A 15,591-nucleotide genomic window follows, 5' to 3' on the forward strand; every position below is an offset into this window, starting at 1 on the left:
TTCTTCTAAAAAGTTCTAGATAATTGGGAACAGTTGTCTGATAATTGGACATACTTGTACCCAGTTCAAACACCGGTTGGGGCTTTCTGGTAGTTGAATAAATGACGGCCCCCAAAACCCCCTTTTTTTTAATGGAGGCTACAGCAACGGGATTGGGATGGCCAAATGTCCTTGTCCCTTACCGCTGGGACAGGAAACCAGGGCGCGGCCTATGGGCTTTCTCCTCGCTTCCAGGACTGGAAACCAAGGCGCGCCCAAGGGGCTTTCTCTTTGGAGCCAGGACAGGGACAAAAAACAAGAACAACAAACAGATATAAACCAGGTCTCAAAAACAGAAAAGTGTCCGAATCATAAACAAAAACCAAACCTGACACAGTAAAAGCAGATAGGACAAAAGTGGTATGGAATGACATACACATGTCTTTATAAGGGGTTTGTGATAATTGGGTACTGGTTAGGGCCCTCTGGTGGTGGAAGGTGTATCATTCCCTGACATAATGGCTGACAAAACTCTTTGCAAAACGTGAAAATATGTACAAACTTTATATATTTAAGTATTTTAGGTATGTATTCACTTTTTGTCACGGATACCTCCTATATGGTCAAATGAACATTTTAAAAATCTGTTTAACGCAGAACACAATGCACAACATACACTAGGCGTTGGGCTAGCAATAACAGAAACGTTAAGTAGAAAGTTGTCTCTGTATAAGGCGTACCAGACTATAAGGCGATGGAATTAAAACTACTGTAAGGAGAAGGTTGGACAAAAAAAGTATCATATTTGTGCTTTGGTTGATCAGTCAGAATATATTTCTAACATGTAAGGGAACAGGAATCAAACCCGGATCCCGATAGGGAGCGCCAGCTGCTATCCATTAGACCACAGGGGATACATATAACACATAAAAAAGCATTAGATGTTTTCTCATTATCACACTAGTTTTAGTTACGGTACCGAATTGTTGACGTTATTCATTGAGCCAGAAAATATTGTCAGATGTTAAACCGATGCGTGGTACATACGAGGTTGGGGGCCGCTGCCATACAGTATTATTTCGCCTACACACAAGGCCATTACAAAATACAAGATATTCTGAACTGAATGAGGAAAGTGGCATTGTGGGAAGTAATTTGGTCATCCTGTAAGGTATAAATAAACTATTAATTCGAATTGTCACTTAAAATGTTTAGGTTGAGCCGAGAAAAAGTGCACCAAAATGTTATACCGATTTTAATCACATTTCTCTAACGTATCTGGTACCGTTACTAGATATAGTGTGATTGTCACGGACCAGAAACAGACACAGGACCCAATAGCGCTTGTTTACTCAGTTTTTATTAATACAGAGGGGGAGTAGGGCTGGCTTCCACAATCCGAGGGTTGACGGACAAGGGTAGCAGGTGACTGGAGATGTCGAGCGAGGATGGTCGTAAATTGAAGGAATACTAGTCGTTAGCCGGGACGGGAGAGCAAGGGCAGTATCAAGTTCCAAACAAGGTCGGCACCAGGTGTCAGGCAGGTAGCGGGGCAATACAGGTCGGATATCGGGAAGGCAGAACAGGGCAGAGTCAGGTCCGGAAACAGTTTGGCAACGGGTATCAGGCAGAGAAAAACAGGGCAGGAAAAGATTCTGAACGTGAAAGCTTGCCGAGCTGGGAGTATCGGTAGGCAACGATCTGACAGGGATCTCTTGAAAGCCGGGGGTTTAAAAAGAGTCTATTAGCCAATCAGCTCTCAGGGCTGTTGGCGCCAACTGGGCAGTCACAGGTGCCTTGAATCGGTAATCATGACAGTGATAATAAGACCTAAAACCTTGTTCTGTATTGTTTATATATCTTGGCATTCTAGTGGTGATCCCCAGCTCTCTCCCTGTTGTGATCCGGGTTCGATTTCTGTTGGATCCAATTTTATGCAATTGTGAACAACGTCCAAGATCCTAGCAGCCTCGGTGCTCTTAGCATTGCGATGTGGTTCACACTTGTTGCCACCATGGTTATGCAATTTTTATCAGCGATTAAAAGCAGGGTTGGGTAGGGTTACTTTAACTAGATTACTTTAAATTACTTTTGGATTACTCCAATACCAAATATGCTAAAAAAAGACAACAGAAACTAAATATGAATACAATGATGACTCACAACACGTGGTTAGCTTTCTCTCCTGGCTTTGATTTCTTTGATCTCCGGCAAAACTAACATAAAATGCGACAGAAAGAAAATGAAAATAAATCCAAACAGCTTGCCAACATCATTTTTTGCCGTTCCATGTATTCCAAGCCTGCACAAAATTTAGTCATTTTATTCAAATTTTGTTTGTTTTATCTTTTATTAGATTATTTGGTATTGGAGTAATCCAAAAGTAATTGAAAGTAATCCAGTTAAAGTAACCCTACCCAACCCTGATTAAATGTATCGACTGATCTAACATTCAATAAATATGGTAACGCATTTCCAATTTATACGCATACAAGGCGCACCTGATTATAAGGAGCGCGTTCGAATTTCTGGCTAATTTGGAGTTTTCGGGTGCGCCTTATAGTCCAGGAAATACGGTATACCTTATTTTTCTTTGCACTGATATCTGCAACGTCTTTTTTGCCATTATCTGTCCGATAGATCACTTAACCCTACAATTTAGCTTCTTCAAAACAGAGAGTTCAGTTTGAGGCATAATTTTCTGCAAGAACATTAAAAACAATGATTCTAGGAGAATTTTATAAAAACCTGTTGCTTTATTTGAAGGACAACAGAGTGTGGAAGCATAGCGACGGGCAGCACAGGAAAGAGGTGGAATCTCATAGAACATTTTCCAAGGCTTCATCAATAATGTCTGAGGGCGCGCTCGGCGTAAAAGGATATATTGTAGCCAAGCGCCATGCAAATGCTAGCTTGTTAAATCGGATGTGCGCAGCTCGGGGCTGCACAGGAAGCCGGCGAGGTTGAATCGGGATCAAATTTGTTTAGCCGGGGAGAAAGCGAAAGGGAATTGGAGGGCGGGAGATGAGAGGAGGTCGGACAAAAAGTGCCGCGGGGTGTTCCTCAATCCTGGTGAGATGTGCTTCTACAAGGCCACGGGGGCTGATTTGGGATTAAATGTTCAGGGGTTGGCCGGTGGGGTGAAAGAGTGAGATTGCTTGACCCCGGGGCCAGTTCACTTTGTTGGGAAAAATGAAAAAAAAAAACAATTCACACAAAACAGGAAATTGGGTTTAATGTTTAGTTCCCATGGAGATGCTGAATCTTGTAGACATTATAGACATTGTAGGGTTGGTTGCTATATATTGGAACAAGTCACTGCCGGTGTTCGGAGCAATCCACTGGTGGGGTTTGAGGGCCTGCAAGGCCTTAAAGATAGCAGAAACATGTTATATAACTATATGTTGTCCATCAATACTGTTGGGAATTCAATATCAAAATGTACCGTTTACCAAATTGTTCGAATTAGTTACAGTGGAACCTCGGTTCTCGACCATAATCCGTTCCAGAACCCTGTTCGAGAACCGATTTGTTCAATCACCGAAATCAATTTTCCCATTAAAAACAATGTAAATTGTTTTAATCCGTTCCAACGCCCTGAATGTTTACTATGAATGTTTAACGTAAACATGAAGCTAACCCAGGCTAATCGTACGTTCGCGTTATCGTAGTCTTCCGTACGAAAGATTACGCTGACATGAACGTGTAAAAATAAAAAAATCAGGTCGTTTACAAGTCATTTAGCACCCGGGTCTCCACAACAAGTGGCTAGCGCTTCATTGGAAAGGGGGCTCTGTTCCAACACCCTGAATTTTGGGCTCAGTTCCAACACCCTGAATGTTTACCTGAATGTTCAACGTAATCATAAAGCTAACCCAGGCTAATTGTACGTTTGCGTTATCGTAATCTTCCGTACGAAAGATTATGCTAACATGAACGTGTAAAAATAAAAAAAAGGATAAAGAAAAGAATTATGAATAGGATTTCTTACCTTTGTGGTGGTCAGCAGAAGGCGCAGGCAAGATCAGGCACTCGCACACCTCTTTCATATTTGGCTAGTATGTCTTTCTTAAAGGCAATAGTTGTACGAACAACTTTCCTTTTTCATCTGTCCTGCTTGCACCCACCTTCTTCGGAGGCATAGTTAGGGGCTAAAACACTCCGTTCACCGATATAAAAAGCGAAAGCAAAAAGAGGCACTCCGATTTTTTGACCGAACAGCGAAGCAAGAATTTCTCGAAATTTTTGGTGGGACTCCGATTTGTTCGAACTGAGAGGCGTTCGAAAACTGAGGTTCTGCTGTATCTGACTCCATTAACTAAACACAACCTACATTCATCCAACAATGCATGCGCGCTCGATTCTTGAGGGAAAAGATGAACAAGATAGCCAACATTTCCACACGGGGGCAGATTTAATTTCATTAACAATTTAACTAAATGTACTCCATCGAAAATGGCCGAATTAGCGATGTTGGAGTCTCTGGGAAGCCTCCTTTTCAAGTCCTTTAGCTTTTTCCTATTGGCCATCTTCTCCCCGCATAATGGCGTGCCGACTCCTCCCTGGGTGTGCCAAGGAAGCCCCCGCTGGGCTTCACCATCTCGTCAAAGAGTGTCTGGAATACCCTGTGAATGTATTTTGCATTAAATGTAATTTGTATTCAATCGTATAAAATTATTTATAGTCAAATGTATAAAATCCTTCAATACCTAATCAATGGTTCCAAATTGTCTTCAGCTTCCTTTGGTAGCTTACAGATGTGGGCTTTCATATATGCGTTAATCTTGTGTTTTATATCTATTTTCATCTTATTGCCTTAACTCGTCTTGAATAATTCTTGTATTTTTATCTTTTAATATCCGTAATATTGTTCTATGTATACAAGTATAAAGTTTCCTAGTTTATTTTTACGCTGGCAACTGTGTGGACAGCAAAATAAGACTGTCATTGTGCGGGGAAACGTGGCTCTTTAATGTACACATGGCAATAACCAAATTGAATTTTCAGCCATTAGTTGTTGCTGGGTTCAGAAACCTGGAAGCCTTCACAAAAAATCCTGAAGGCCATGTCCCGTGAAATACGTCCATGAAAAAGATGTTGGTTAAGCCAATCAGATTCTGAGTTGGCGTCTAAGAGCCCTCTTAAGGGCCTAGAGAAAACTTCACAGGTCTCATAAATTATGATTGGCTAAGGTGTGGTAATTCACCATATCCACCAACAGCCATTGAACTTCAAAAGACCCAGATGTACAAGGAAATACCTATATTGTGTTGATTCAATAGCAAAAGACAATTCTTACGCAAACAATCAGGAAAAGTTTTTCACCGCCACTTTCAGCCTAGAACTAAGATCTTAAGCCGAGCACAAGACCGACAAGACACAATCCAGATTTTGAGCTGCATGTCTGTTGTCTTCTGGGCATGTCTCACCAGCAGGAGGCTATCCAGGACCTGCTGGATAGACTCGGTCTCTGGGCTGGCCTGGGAACGCCTCGGGACCCGGTCGGATGAGCTGGATGAAGTAAGAATTTCATTGTGCAGGGAAACGTGGTTCTTTAAAGTGCATATGACAATAACCACTTTGAATCTTTAGCCATTAGTTGTTGCTGGGTTCAGAAACCTGGAGGCCTTCACAAAACATCCCGAAGGCCATGCCCTGTAAAATACGTCTTTTAAAAATATTTTGTTTTAGCCAATCAGATTCCGAGTAGGCGTCTAAGAGCCCCTTTGAGGGCCTTGAGGAACCTCAACGATCTCACAAATTACAATTGGCTAGGCTCTGGTAATCCATAAATCCAACCCAGGACCCACTGGATTGACTAAGTCTCTAGGCTGGCCTGGGAGTGCATCAGGATCCTGTCGGATGAGCTGGATGAAGTGGCTGGGGATAGAGAGGTCTTGGCTTCTCCCAAACCCAACCCCCGGTTAAGCGGAAAAAATGGATGTATGGATGTTTTTGGTTACGTGCTAGGATCACGTTATGGCTAAATTATATATTGAAATATAAAACCAAATATTTTCACTACACACTTAACAGCATTGCCTTCTGTGATTCTTCTTAGCGTGCTGTATCAATCCAAGTTAAACTCAAGAGGCCATGGTGTGTCATGAATCACACCAGGCGAAAACGCAACACCCTTTCAGCAATTACACCATTTGAGATAAAGTTCACGCTTCTGAGATACATCAGAATGCATAAAGGTGATAATGATGAAAAATCAGTACTGTAAAACGAAGTGGGAAACACATACAATATTTCAATGTAGGGTAAAGGTTATCTTAATATGAAGCACAACAAAATCCAGTTTACGATTTACTGAAGATCGTTCCTTGTCTTCGGGGATTTCATGAAGTGAGATCGCTTGATAGTACCATCTGTCTTTATCTTGATCGCTAGCTTTGCAGGTTTAAAATCCAATTGCTACTTTACTTGATCGCTAGCTTTGCAAACTGACAACGCAAATAGTACTAGCGGCCTTGAGATATGAATCCAGTTTGATTACTCTGGATGAGGACTTACTAATTTGGAGTATGACACATGTGCTAATTGTGCAATCTAATGACGCTAGTGGTCCAGGGAGCTAGTTAAGAAGTTGTGGTGTCAGATTAGCGAGTTAACCCTAACCTATGAACAGAAATTTAAACAACTTCTGTGCCAGATGCTCAAGCTAACTAAGTCAGCTGCTCAGTCATAAATGGTGTTTGCTATCCAACATAAGACTCCTTGACTGTCATCAACGGTCTCCGGTTAGCTTGCTAACGACGCCCTCTGAGGAATGTCAACTGGAACGGTGCCGATAAAACTTAAACGTAACAAAAAACCCGTAGTTGAATAGATGAAAGTGATAACTGTAATCAATTTCCCAGTAGTTTGGCAATAAATTGTTCAGTTAAAACACTGTTTAGTTTGATATGGTTTTTGTTACTGATTAGAAAAAACATCAATCTAAACTGCGGCCATTTTGACGGTTGCTGTTGACTGAAAATTTAAACCTAGCATTGGCCCACACAAGGACTTTCTGTCATATAGTCAGGCTTCAATAACCTACGTGACACAATCGTCAAGTAAAACCAAATTATTTCAACATTTTGTATTATACCTACAACAAAATGGGAAAAAACTATTGCAAATTGATTGCCCCCCTGTTATCTTAGCCCCGCCAACTGACTCCAGAAATTCCCCGATGACTTCTAAATCCTCGAAAGTTGACCTAAATGACCGACAAGTTCAATTCACTCAGAGGCTCAGAGGTCCGTGAAAGCAGACACTGGAGAACAGACATCATTGTAAAGACCCAAAAAGACACCAGGTCCGGAATAAAGTTGTAAAAGTGTTCAAAGCAGGAATGTGAAGATTTCGCAACATTAACACATGTTCCAAAGCACTGTACGAGAATTAATATGAAAATAGAGTGAGTCTACAACCACTGCAAAAGACCCGGCTGTCCCTCTAAACTCTTAGCCTAAGGCAAGTAAACATTTACTTGGATAGTGCTTAATCACACAATGTCTTAAAGGACTGTACAGGCCAGAATTACACCATCCCATGATCTGAGATAGGCATGCAGGCAAGGGAAATCTCAAAAACTTAAGCGTAAGCAGGGTTGGGTAGGGTTACTTTAACTGGATTACTTTCAATTACTTTTGGATTACTCCAATACCATCCATCCATCCATTGGCTGTACCGCTTATCCTCATTAGGGTCACGGGGGTGCTGGAGCCCATCCCAGCCATCTCCGGGCAGTGGGCAGGGGACACCCTGGACTAGTTGCGAGCCAATCGCAGGGCACACAGGGTCAGACAACTCACTCGCTCATTCACACCTAGGGACAATTTGGACCGGCCAATTCACCTGAAAATGCATGTTTTTGGAATGTGGGAGGAAACCGGAGCGCCCGGAGAAAACCCACGCAAGCAAGGGGAGGACATACAAACTCCGCACAGGAAGTCCGGAGCTGGATTTGAACCCATGACCTCAGAACTGTGCCGCACACGTGCTAACCACTGCCCCGCCGTGCTGCCCTACTCCAATACCAAATATGCTAAAAGACAAAAGAAACTATATATGAATAAAATGATGACTCACAACACGTGGTAAGCTTTCTCTCCTGGCTTTGATCTCTTTGATCTTCGGCAAAACTAACATAAAATGCGACAGAAACAAAATGAAAATAAATCCAAACAGCTTGCCAACATCATTTTTGCCATGCACAAAATTTAGTAATTTTATTCATATTTAGTTTATTTTGTCTTTTATAAGCATATTTGGTATTGGAGTAATCCAAAAGAAATTGAAAGTAATCCAGTTAAAGTAACTAAAAAAATTCTTCAATGGAAATACCACATAAAAATTATTTCAGAAATCCTACAAAAATATTACAAAAATAAAACTACGGTAACACTACAAAAAAACTACAGAACTTCGATAAAAAATCCACTCCAGAAATCCTTTTTTTTTTTTTTTTTTAAACATGAATACTTCAAAACTAAGTAACAAATGAAGTGCTTAAAACAGTGACCTAATTTAATCAGGCATGTTGAAGGACTGTACTTCCGAAATCCATTCAACACGTGGACTGAGCAATTAGGGAAAAAACACTGGACCGTGTGTACAGTAAGATCAAACATCTAGTCGGATCCGCCCATCTCTGTCTGTCCCTCACCCCCTCATACACAGGTCTGGATATATCAAGTAATAGGGGCCCCCAAATCCAATTTTGCGTAGGGTCCCATGAGGACTTGGGCCGGTCCTGCCATTTACACAGACGTCGGATTCCAGAAAATTACAGATGTATCAGATTCAGGACTACATGTGAATGTGGCCTGGATCTGGTGTGAAAATATCGGATTTGGGCTGTTCAGACAGACTTTAATGGATCCGAACCGGGTCACATCGTTGGAAAAACCATCAATTTCCCTGCAGTGTGAACCAAGAATAGATTAGATAAACATGGGATTCATTATCGGTAGTGAACCCTTTCTTTCGTATTCACGGCCATGCAAACGGAACCAACAGCTTGGGTATTTACCGCCAGGTAAGTCGTAAACTACAAATCGCTGACATAAACGGATCTTTACGGGAGATGCTGTAACGTCACAGCGTAATTGAGCGCCCACCCGATCGCACAAAGGCACTCTTAAGTTGCGCTGGGACTCGTTGTATTCTGGAACTCATTCACCGTAAAAATACAAGGGAGGTTCTTTTTTTTAACCACTGTGTTTTGACACTGGGTACTTCAAAGTAATAGCTGAAAACTGACGAGCAGTTCCTTCGAAGGTTTTGAGTCATTTTGTGCATTTTGTGGGATGGGGGCAGTAGCTCAGGAGGTAGAGCGCTCGTCTTGGGATCAGGGGATCCCAGTTCGAATCCCGGCTCGTCCGTGTTACATGTCGAAGTGTCCTTGGGTAAGACACTGAACCCCTAATACCCCCAATAAGCAGGTTAGCGCCTTACATGGCTGCAAGGCCGCTATTGGGAAATGTGGAGCGCTTTGGGAAGTCATTGACTTGAAAAGCTCTATATACCGTATTTTCCGCACTATAGGGCGCACCGGGTTATAGGGCGCACCCCCAAAAAATAGTTTTTGGTCCTATATCTTCCATAGATAAGGCGCACCGGATTATAAGGCACTACAATGGGAAGTCGACAAAACAGTCAGATGATTCAGTCCAACTGATTACCCCCTTAACCATCCCAAAGCTTGCAAAGAAAAAAATACGTGTCGTAGACACGTGCGAATGCGGTGTCCGTACGATGTCACTTAAATGCGTCATTTCAAATATCATTCGGAAGGTTAAAGTCTTGGAATTCAAGAAATGGCAACCATTCCTTAGTTTCTATTTTCTTTTTCGCTCGCAACTTTACTGTGCATATGACAATAAACACTTGGAATTGAGTTTAATTCACTCAATTCATCACAGCAACATCAAGATCGTTCTAAAACAAGATACCGGGAAAATATAAAGCCGCATAGCTCACCTAAGTTCTCACGTTCAATAATGATACGCAATCATGGTCTTCTTACAACCGTGAGTGAAGTAAATCCAGGAGAGTAAAATATTTACAAATACAGACTAATGAAACATGTTTCTTTATGGCGTACTTTAGCAAGCTTGCTATTCAGTCATCTTTTTCGGCCAATTGCAGGGTTTGTTTTGGCCCTCTAGCCTATCCGAGGCTCCGAATAACTTCAGCCAATAGCGATCGATTTAACTGATGATTGACACATCTTTTTCGGCCAATTGCAGGGTTTGTTTCGGCCCTCTAGCCTATCCAAGGCTCCGAATAACTTTAGCCAATAGCAATCGATTCAAATGATGATTGACACATTGGTTAGCCACTGAAACGCCGGTATATAAATCCCAGCATACACTGCGGACTACTCCACGTTCGGGGGAAAATCGAGTCGGCGGCTGTTGCGTAAGTTGCGAGACCTTGCGAATTTAGTATTGAGCCATATATAAGGCGCACTGTATTATAAGGCGCATGGTCAGCTTTTGAAAAAAATTAAGACTTTTAGGTGCGCCTTATAGTGCGGAAAATACGGTAAATGCAGATCATTTCATTTTTCATTTCATTTATAGGAGATCGCATACAAGTCATATTTAGTTGGTAATGTGAACGATCTCACAAAAACATCGGATTTCACCCAGAAATCGCAATAGAGCACTAAGCTCTGACAATTGTGAGGGTCATAGTGTTAAGGGTTTTGGGGTTGGTGTTTAGGTGTAGGGATGCAGGTTATGAGTTATGGTTCGTGTTTGGGGTTTAGAGTTAGAGCTATGGTTTGGGGTTAGGGTTAGAGGGTAGCATTTCACCAAAGCAACGACTAAGGTGGTTTACGAATAAGGGCAGTCGCAAAACTGATTGTTAATACCAAAAATTCCAGAATACAAGCTGTGACTTTTGTCACAAGATTTCAACCCCGCGGCTTATGCAATGATGCGGCTAATTTATGCGTTTTGTTCTAACTGCTGCCAGGGGCACCCGAGCAATAAATGTGAGGGTGAGACAGGTGGAATATACGTGTCAAGGAAATAACTTCAATGTGACTTTTTGCTTTGTGCATGAATAAAACTAGCATGAACAGACCCTCGTCATGGAAAACATTTAAAAGGGAGGGCTAACTACCATAGTAGGAAAACTTCTACGTTTATGTTTATTTGTAAACAGAAATAATGAGGCAAAACGAACAGATTACAAGAAACGACTTACAACAAAGCACAAATGTTTTAGGTAGATTTCTATTCATCAGTCATCATTATCGTGTATTTTGGAATCAAAATTTGACAAGGTTGGATTTTATAGAATAGAATAGAATAGAATATACCTTATTTGTCATTGTTACAACTTGGGATATACTGTGACAACGAAATTGGACGTGGCACTCCATGTCCACATTTTACAGTGAGTGTAAGGAAAACAAAGAGATAAAGGATCACAGTAGATATTTTAACAATCTTTGTTGTATAGGCTTTGTTTTCCTCCGGAGGGGGTGTATGAGGGGGTGAGGGACAGACAGAGATGGGCGGATCCAACTAGATGTTTGATTTCACTGTACACACGGTCCAGTGTTTTTTCCCTAATTGCTCAGTCCACGTGTTGAATGGATTTTGGAAGTACAGTCTTCAAACATGCCCGATTAAAGTCGCCGGCGACGATAAAAGCTCCGTCGGGGTGTGCAAGCTGCTATTTATTGATAGCAGCGGGCAGGAGATTTAGCGCTATGCTAACGTTAGCATCCGGTGGAACGTTATGGATTGAACTTGATGTAATGAAGCAGTTTGAGAAGTGGATGACGGCCAGGGGACGTAATGGTGAATTTCGCCGGCTTTATAGTTTTCAGGTATCTTGTTTCAGACTGATCTCTGATGAGTATATTTTGAATCCCAAGAGTTTAAGCTTTCAAATGATATGTGGCATAATCTATTTCAGTGACCGGTGATATTATACTTAAGGGTGTGGCTTATTTATGTACTGGGTGCGACTTATAATTAGGTGAACTCAATAGTCCGTAATGTACAGTATATTACAAAGTAAAACATACAATTCGGTCACGTTTGCCCATTTCCCCCAATTGGGGCCGCCCGTTTGGAGCCAGCTGCGGCTCGTTGACTGATTGGCTTCCCTCCTATTTAGGCTCAGTCAGTGCTCTCACTCACCCTTTGTCAGTCTGTCAACGAACCTCTGCACCCGCAAAACGTGTGTCTTGACTATCGATCTCGTCTATCTCGTCCTGTTTGATATTGGACTCCAGTCTCCAGTATTTGGTATTAATCCCGTCTGTCTCGTCCTGTCTGATACCTTGCTACAATCTCCAGTATCGGGTATCTTGTCGCCTGTCTCAGCCTGTCCGATATCTTTTGCCAGTCTCCTGTATCTGATATCGATCCTGTCTGCCCCGTCCTGTCCGGTATCGCTCCCGTCTGTCCCTATATGCTCGTTTATCTGGTATCAATCCTGTCTGTCCCGTCCTGTCTGTTATTGACCCTGTCAGTCCGGTAGCTGTTCGTGTATCTGTTATCGATCTAGTCTGTCCCGTCCTGTCCGGTATCAACCCAGTCTGTCCGGTATCTGCTCGTGTATCTGGTATCAATCTCGCCGGCCTCTGTCTTCCTGTTGTTCCACGCCGGACTTCTACCTTTCTTCTTTCCGCCCAGCGATCGACGAATCACTGGCGTTTGTGTCAACGGGCAAGACTGCCCCACTCCCGTAAAATAAAGCTTGTGTGAGAAACGTTACACATATGGGTCCTCCTCCTGTTCTGGTTCTGACATAGTTCAATGGATAACTACCCTACTGAAGACATCCTCGTGGTCTTTGGAGAAATCTGGCTCAAGTCGCTTAACCCTTGCCTGAGGAAATAAATCCTATTTTGTTTATTATTGATGTGCTTGTTGAAACATCTGCTAAGCATAAATTGATGTTTCCTGTCTCTCATTGTGTATTCCACTTATGGAAATAAGACAATTGACCAAACAATGGAAATGAAGGTCACTTCTGACGATAAGATTTAACACAACTGAAGTTAAACAATTAGGACTAAATATGTGATGGAGTTATGAATTAAGAAATTCTATGATCATGACTAACACCAGTGAGATATTTCAGTATTACAACAAAATACAAACCTGCAGTCTCATACTCGAGTGACGGAGATTGCATACCTGTAAATTTATACAATTACACAATATGACAATTTTTATTGGGGGAAAAAATAAAAGACTGATCTCGTCTTGCCTATTTTGGCCTTAATCCGATTTGTTTCGGTCTCTGGTAGAAGACGACAATGTAAACCTAGATTGCTAATAGTGTCGCGGTTTTCTACATAGTCTGTCTTGCTATGATTTTATAGGTGCCACGTTGAGTTTTTTAATAGTGTCACAAACCAAAAACGGACGCAGGACCCAATAGCGCTCATTTTCTCAGTTTTTATTGAAAAAGAGGGAGAGTAGGGCTTGCTTCCACAATTCGATGGCTGACCGACAAAACGAGCAAGCGGTGCGGAAGTGGCACTTCTGTGTCTGGCGAGGAGGATCGGAGACAGGCGGAAATAGCAAGTCGTTGGCCGGGACTGGAGATCAAAGGCGATGTCGAGTTCGTAAGCAAGGTCGGTAGCAGGAGGCAGGCAGATAACGGGGCAAAACAGGTCAGATAACGGGCAGGCAGAACAGGGCGTAATCGGGTCCGGAAACAAGTCAGCAATAAAGATCAGGCAGAAAAAAGCAGGGCAAAAAACGGAGTCAGACGAAAAGGTAAACTGAGCTGAAGGCAACAGTTTGCATAACGATCAGACGGCTTCCTCTTGGAAGTCGGGTGTTTAAAAAGAGAGTGACAGCCAATCATCTGTCCGGGCTGTTGGCGCCAATTAAGCCGCCGCAGCTGCGCTCAATCGGCAATTATGACAAATAGAGGGTTTTGCAATCATTAATAAGGAGAGGAAGTGGGAGAGGTTGACAAAATGAGATCAAGGGACCATTGATACTTAAGCACTTACTGTACACTTAAAATTAAAGTTACTGTAACTTTAAATTATTTAAATGAAATGAATTTTCAAGCACATTTGTTCAGCTTTTAGTAGTTTGCATGTGCAAAACGGACGAGCTGATGCTGGCGGTAAACGGTCACGAACTGTGAGCGGTCTCTAGTGGTAGACTCGTGGACTACTCGTATATTAACAAGATTTTAGTCACAAAAAACAAACAAAAAAACGTATCTTATCTCATATTTAGAGGTTTTCGAATGAAAAGGTACCACTGTGTATACACTTAGTGACCCCTAATATAGACAGTAACAGTATACAATACTGAGATCATAGAAATCTCGTCGTTTCTTGGGTTACGCGTCAAACGTTCCGAAAATAACACTCGGTGATGTTGACCTGGCAGTCGATAGGCAACAACTCTGAAACCTGATTACTCACGGACGGCATTCCGAGACGCGTCCCCTTCGATTTCTCTCCGCCTCTCGGGTCACAGACCGGTGTGATACCGTGTGGTTATCCACCCTGCCGGATCGATGAAAAACACAAGTTTGGGCTGCTGGGTCTGTAATGCGTTTCACGTTATGTGTTGTGGATTTTATACCCGGTATGTGGTCCACGACGGAGGGGTCAACGATAACGAGCGATATGTACAATCAGATCGTACTCGTTTATAAGAGGCGCGGAATTAAAACAGATGCACAAGGATGTTCACCCAAAAAATGAACTGCACTCGTGCAGCTGTGATCCATTGTCCCTGATAGCATGTTGCTGCTAGCATGTACAAGCAGAGCACTTTTCTATCAGGCCTGGTGGCTCTGATTACTGTCATTTCCTCATAAAATGGATCACACTCGTTTTTGCAATTTTCACATCTAGGGTAACCTACCTGCATGCATGTGAAAGATGGTGGTCATCAATGTTCCCTGTAATTTTCCACGGGTCTGAGCGTTCACACAAAGTCAGTGAGCAAAGCTTGAAACAACAGTGAGCAACCATAATCCCAAGTGTGGCAAGATAATTAATTATAGAACATGTCCAAAACTTGACATCACGTTACATTTTGCTGAGTTTCCGGCAATGCAAAAATAATTTTCACTTTTGAATGAATTGATTTATGTAATATTGCAAAGGTTGTGCGGCCTACGGTTTTTACAACAATTCCTTTACAAGATTTCCATTTCTTTTTTTTCCTGGTATCTTCTGTCGCATAACACTAACATTTTTGGGGGCTTATTTAGTCGGTTGCACGATACACAACTGTATTTAATCACATTTTTTAGTGGAAGTACAATGTTGGCAACAAGATTGACTTGGTATAACTGGAAATTATTTGAATGCAACACAAACTTTTTCTTCTTTTTCCCTGTTTTTTTTCTATTTTTTAAATCCCTTTTAAAAAATCTTATTGTGTTTATTTTTTCCCAGCTGTTATTTTTTTCTTTTTGTTCTCTATTTACTTTTTTCCTTTGTTTATTTATCTTCTTTTTTCTGGCTTTTTCTGAATTTTTCCTTCTTTTTCTCTTCCTTTTGTTTCTTTTTTCTCAGCTTTTCTCTACTTTTTCATTTTGGTATTTCTTTCTTTTTTGTTTTATCCCCCCCCCCCCTTCCTTTAAGTTATTTTGTGCATA

At 41.8% G+C, this 15,591-nt stretch overlaps 1 protein-coding gene across 1 annotated transcript in view; it reads left to right on the top strand.

Annotated features, from left to right (window-relative positions):
* LOC148350345 (low-density lipoprotein receptor-related protein 1-like) overlaps nucleotides 1-15,591 on the top strand; it is a 118,032-nt gene that overhangs the window by 70,356 nt on the left and 32,085 nt on the right. The gene's annotated exons all lie outside the window — the stretch shown is intronic.

Source organism: Urocampus carinirostris, chromosome 16, assembly GCF_059441175.1.
Source record: "Urocampus carinirostris isolate Australia breed hairy pipefish chromosome 16, RoL_Ucar_1.0, whole genome shotgun sequence".
NCBI lineage: Eukaryota > Metazoa > Chordata > Actinopteri > Syngnathiformes > Syngnathidae > Urocampus > Urocampus carinirostris.